A 6,787-nucleotide genomic window follows, 5' to 3' on the forward strand; every position below is an offset into this window, starting at 1 on the left:
TTTTTCCTTCCCTTCTGTTCTTTATAGCACTCTTGGATTCAAATCCTGATTCTAGTGATTGACTAGCTGTATGATCTTGAACAGTTTCATTAACCTCTCTGGGCCTCGTTTCCTCATCTGTAAAATGGACCCAGCGATTCCACTCCTAGACATATAAATCTCAGAAACATTCTTATGCATGAACACCAGAAAACATGTACAAGAGAATTCTTAGCAGCACTGTTAGCCATAGCAAAAGCCTGGATACCACACAGCATAAGAATGGATAAATATTCATAAGAAGAATAGATAAATTGTGGTACCTTTGCACAATGCAATATTATATTGTTGTGAAAATAAACGGACACAGAGATACTATAGTAACCATATGGATGAATCTTGACAAAAAAATGTGTGAAAAAACAAGTTTATTTATGAAAATTTAAATAAAACCAAAATAAATGATATATTTTAAATTTTCCATATTGTGATCTGAGAGACCAAAATAGATGCCCCTCTATCAACCAAGAGGGAACTTTCTTAAGGCTAAGGAAACCAAAGTTGCTTACAGGTCGAGGGTTCAGGGCTCAGCCGGCACAGCAACTTCCTAGATTCCTAAGAAAAACCACACTCTTGCTGAACTCCCTAGCAACAGGAGTCAGAGCTCCTAACTCTGATTTACTATTCAGACCACTGCAATTCTGACTGGGCAGGGGACCAGGCCTTGCGGACATTCTTTTCTGATAAGCAACTGCAGACCGTAAGCCAATTTCAACAAACTTCCAGAAACTGTGCACAAACTGCCTTTGTGTCTTACGGTTCACCTTTTGACATACAGCCAAATTCCACCTCATTTTAGTACTAAAAGCCCTCCCCAAAGTGAACATGGGACATCTCTTACACGTATGTTTACCCATTGTGCATGCACTCGGCTTCCCTCATAAATATGTATAGCTTCCCCCAAACCTGCTGAATATCTATGACTCTATTGTGCAACGCAGACCCTGTGAGGCATAAAACCCAACTTCCCTTTCCCTCTTTGAAGAGAGAGCACCTTCAGTCCACACTGGAGACTATCTCTTCCCGGTTTGCAAGCTCATACTGCCAATAAAGTTCTCCTTTCTACAATTTAGCTAGCATGGTGGTCTTTTAGACAACAATATATGTGCAATAAGACTCGGAGCAAGGAAGTGATAGATGATGGCGTGGCTTGGAGAAGGTAGGGGCAGGTAGGGACAGAGCATATGAGCAGATGTAGGTTACCATCCATGTTCTAATTCTTGGGGTGGGTGTAGGTTCAAGGCTGTTCATCATACCATTAAAATAAATGCTTGAAAGGAAGAACAAATAAATATTTAAGACCCAAGCATGGACCATAAGGATAGTATGAAATGCATCAAGGATTATAAAGATAAATTCAACTTTGTGCACTGAGGTCCATTAACAAATATGATTGCAGGGATTGCATTAAATGAGATAACGTACATCACAACTTACTGGTGCACTGTCATCCAGTAGGTGTTCAAGAAATCAAGTTAATCTCTCTATTCTCCCAGCTGAGCAGGGATCTTATCTTGGTCCCCATAACTCAGGATTCTTAGTGCTTTGGTCCTTTAGGGCTGAATCCTAAATCACCCACTAACTTCCCATTTCTTCCCTTCTGTCCTCTACCCTCCTCTCCCCGTACCTTCACACCCCAGCACAAATAAAGTTTGTCTATCCTATGTCACAGAGTTATGGGGACAGTATATGTGAGAAGGCTTTGAGGGGCTTTCAAGTGCCCCTGGTAAATTGTTGTTTTCTGATGCACACTGTATTCCATCAGGTAATGAAAAGAACAAGACACAACTCTTGAGCCCAGGGAGCTTCCAGTCCTTGTGAGGCCCCCCCACAGGTGGAATGAACTCATGACCATGCTGTCTGGTGTTCAGAGGGGAGAGAGACTGATGTGATCTGTAATATTCTAGAGAGTATTCTAGGATGCTGGAGGAAGTGACCTGAGATGCCACCTTGAAATGGCATTTGTGGGGGGTAATTGAAAGAACATTGGACTTGGATCTGTAAAACCTAGGTGAGAATCTTGACCTTCCCACTTACTGACTGTAGGTGGGCACGTTACTTAGACTCACTAAGCCCTGCTTTTCTCATCTGTAGATTGCAACTTGGAATGTAAACGAAACACACACAGACACACATACACACACACATACACACACAATACAGTGCTTGGCAAGGAGAGGACATTCCTAAAATGTTTGCTGAATCTGAACCCTATATCCAGAGCACGAGTTTCCCTCTGGAGGATTGGAACACTCACTCCGCTAGAGGGAAAATGGCTTCCTCCAGATTTGGCAGGAAAGCACCATTTTGAGTTCCAATGGGTGAGCCAGGTAGGTGACATTTGTCACAGGTTGTTTTTGTGTGTGTGTGTGTGTGTGTGTGTGAAGTTCAAGGACATTTTATTTATTGACTGATTAAAAACAATATCTCCAGGTAGTGCAAAATGCACCCCTGAACCCGATTACAAAGAATGGGTGTTAATTCACAATGTTTCACTGGAGCAGGATGCCTGGAAAAGACATGACAATGCACACCCGCTGCTGCCTCTTTTCTGACTGTTGTGTCCGGTGGAACCAGGGGAAGGAGCCAACCAGAGCAGGCCTGGAAGGGAAAAGGAATCACTGAAAAGCAGCTCTGGAGAAGCCTAATGGTGGAGGAAGTTGGGGGAAAGCTCTGGGGGGACTGGTGACTTTCTAACCCATAGGGCTTTTACAAATTGTTGGGCTTGGCCTGAGAAAGTTATTTCCTTTTTCCTCAAGAAATAACTTAGCCCAGTTCAGCAGCAAGATTCAGTGAAGGTCTGTGAGGCAGACAGGAAGCCCAGGGTGACCTCTGCCACTCATTTGCAAAACAGAGACACACTGAACACCCCGTATGTGCTAGGTGTGGTGCTGTCTATACTTAAAGAAAAATCTTCATGGTATCTAACCGCTGACTGTCTCCAGATAGTCATTTTCTAGGGAGGAAACGGACTTTCCAGTTTCTTTGGTGATATGGGCTTACCCAGAGAGAAATGGTGAAAATGTGGGTGCAGAAGCCAGGCGTGGGGGGGAGGTGACTGATGGAGGTGGGTGTTGCCCGCTGTCACCGACAGGAAGTGTGGGCATCCTGGATCTTAGGTCACCTCCGCTGTCTAACTCAGAGGCAGGGGTGGCGGCTGTGGGTTTTGACCAGAGTGCAGTTAGGAGACTTGGGAGGGTGGCCCTGGGGGTCCCCAGCTTCCTGGTTAGAAATAGCCCTGTCCTTATTGACCTTCCCACACAGCCAATCCTGCCACGCGTGGTAAATGGAGGGTGACTAATGTATGCCCATGCTCCAGCCCCATTTGCATTTAACTGAAATGAAAGCCTTGGCCTGAAGGGAGAAAGCTTGGTGTGATTTTGAGCATTGTCGGAATGGGGTGGGGGGAGACAGGACTTATAAAGGGCCCTTTGGGTGCCCTTCTTACCCCTGCAGAGGGGCAGAACTCTGTCCCTGCTGAAATTGGGGCCTGCCTTCCCCGTTACATGGAAAACTCTGGGCTATTTGTTTGTCTTTGTGAGTAGAGAGGACATTTTGGAGCTTTTTTTTTTTTTTTTTTTATTAGATAAGGTATATAAAAGTGTTTTATAAATAGCAAAAGGTTACATAAGTGGATTTTTTTTACCGCTTCCTATAGAGCCTGCTGCCGGAGGAGGCCTCTGATCTCACTCCCAGTAGGAGCCTTGCTCCGCTCGCCCGAGCCTGACCCAGCCTGGATGCTCAGGGACACAAGTTATGTAAGATTAAGCTCAACCAAACAGAGCCCCTTTTTTCAGTCCAAATTTGGCTTGATTTATTTCAATTAAAAATTGTTGTTAAATGTTCGCTATGCGCCTAGGCACTGTGCAGAGCGGAATATACAAGGGAGAATAATATATGTGTGGATCCTGTCTTCAAGCATTTTACAGTTCAGTGCAGTGGCAAAAAAAAAAAAAAAAGGAATCTTTTTGTTAAATAAAATATTAGTTAAAACCTCCATATGTAAAATGAAAAGAGGGCCGGTGTGACTGGGGTGGAGGTAGAGGGGGGGAGAGGCAGGGAGGTAGGGAAGGAGGTAGGGGAAGGGGGCTGTGGGCTGGACTTCATCAGTTTCCCTCCAGGCCCTGCTAGGGTTTCTCAGAGGCCAGTTCACAAAGCAATAATTTCCGTAAGGCTTCTAGAAGAAAACAGGAGGATACTTTCACAGTTTGGGGATAGGCAAAGGTTTCTTAGGACACAAAAGACTAAGAATGAAAGGAAAAAATTGATAAATTAGACTTATATCAAAATTGAGAACTCTTGCTCATCCAATGGGACTGCTAAAATAAACAGGGAGGCCAGACTGGGAGAAGATACTGCAATACACATAGCTGATGATAGACTTGTATCGGGAATATGCATTATAAAGAACTCCTACAAGTCAATACGAAACAAAATGCAATTTTAAAAATTGATCAAAGGACTTGAGCAGATGCTTCACAAAACAATGTACATCCATGGCCAATAAACCAAATACAAAACTGGTGAACACCCTCAATCCTGGGAGAAATGCAAACCAAATAGTTTGGCAACAGTTTGCTTTGTAAACAGTGGTGCCAGCATGTGGAACAGCCTGTGCCCTTACCAGTTCCATGGGTCCCCAAGTGCACTTCCTTATTTTAGTTATAAACTGTTTTCTCATATCCCTTCTCTGCCTCCAAATTATTTTTATCTACAGCACTAAAGCATGAGGATACAGCCAGATTTCCATAGATGTCAATGGTTATGTAATGCTTCACTTACGGCCCTGGAGGCTTATTCTCTAAGTTCACAAATGACATATTAATATTTCTCTTTGCCAGGGACCAGTCTCCCAGTGAGCTGCAGCTCCTACCCTTTGTAAACATGCAAACCCATTTTACTCTTAGTACAGCACCGTAATGGTTCCCTCCTGCCCATAAACAGCTGTACTTGTGAAGTATACACGACAACCAAAATGAGTGCTAAGAAACCTCTGTTCAGAGCTCTAAGAGGCTCTTTCAGGGACTTGGGAACATTTGGGAAAATAATGCCAAAACCCACAGTGAAGTTGCACTGTAAACCCACTAGAAGGTGCAAAGTGAAAACCCAGGTCACAACAAGGGTTAGCCAAGATGTGGCATGACTGACGTTCTTGTGCAGCGCTGGTGTCAATGTAAAATGGTACAAAGCACTTTAGAGAGCAGCTTGATGGTTTCTTACAAAGCTAAATATATAGCTGTCCTATGGCCCAGCTACTCCACCCACAGGTCTGACAACATATGCCCACAAAAAGACATGTGTGCAAATGTTCATAGCAGCTTTAGTCACAATGGGCAAAAACTTGAAACAATCCAAGTGAGCAGGAAGATGAATAAGCAAATTGTGGTATAGTCTTACCAGGGAATACTACTCAGTAATTAAAAGAGATGCACTGCTGATATATGTATATACCAACATAGATAAATCTCAAAAACATGCTGAGTGACAGATGCTAGACATAGAAGACTGCATTCTATTTATGTGAAATTCTAGAACAGGCAAACTAATTTATAGTTAAAAAAAATCAGAAAAGTAGATGCCTGGCTGGGGGTGGGGTGGGGTGAGATGGCAATGGGAAATTGGGAACGGGTACAAGGGAACTATCTGGGGTGATGGGAATGTTCCATATATCGATAATGGCGTGGGTTCCACGGATGAATGCATTTGTCAGAACTCCTTGGACTAAAACTGTTAAGATCTGAGCATTTTGCTGTATGTAAATTATATCTCAATACAAAATGTTAGTCAGTGACATTCTGGAAAGGTAAAACTGGAGACAGTAAAAAGATCAGTGGTTGCTAGGGCCTCGGGCGGGGGCTGGGGAGGGGTGGAGAGGTAGAGCACAGAGGACTCTTGGGGCAGTGAAATTATCCCATATGTTACTGTAATGGTGGATACATGTCATTCACAATAGCCAAGATTTGGCATCAACCTAAGTGTTCATCAATGGATGGATGGGGCTGGGCGCGGTGGCTCACACCTGTAATCCTAGCACTCTGGGAGGCCGAGGTGGGTGGATTCTTTGAACTCAGGAGTTTGAGACCAGCCTGAGCAAGAGTGAGACCCCATCTCTACTAAAAATAGAAAGAAATTAGCTGGACAACTAAAAATCTATAGAAAAAATTAGCCGGGCATGGTGGTGCATGCCTGTAGTCCCAGCTACTTGGGAGGCTGGGGCAGAAGGATTGCTTGAGCCCAGGAGTTTGACGTTGCTGTGAGCTAGGCTGACGCCACGGCACTGTAGCCTGAACAACAGAGTGAGACTCTGTATCAAAAAATAAATAAATAAATAAATAAAAATTTAAAAAAATAAACTACCAGGCTTTAGTAATCAAAACATCATGGTACTGGTACAAAGTTAGCGACATAGACCAATGGAACAGAATAGAAAATTCAGAAATAAAACTATATAGCTATGACCAACTGATCTTTGACAAAGCAGACGACAACATACACTAGAGAAAAGAAACCCTACTCAGTAAATGGTGCTGGAAAAATCGCTTTAAGTTACATATGTAGAAAAAAACATAATAAAAATTAGCTATCTCTTATCTCCCTCCCCTCTGCTCCACCTTCCTTTCCCCAGAGAAAACCACTACTCTAAGTTATTTCTCTGGTACTTCCCCTATATTTCTAACTCACAGAGTATGCAGCGCTTTCTTGATTCATCCATCAGCTGTAGATATTAGTTATAGATTTCCTGTTACGG

Source organism: Eulemur rufifrons, chromosome 27 (genome assembly GCF_041146395.1).
Source record: "Eulemur rufifrons isolate Redbay chromosome 27, OSU_ERuf_1, whole genome shotgun sequence".
NCBI lineage: Eukaryota > Metazoa > Chordata > Mammalia > Primates > Lemuridae > Eulemur > Eulemur rufifrons.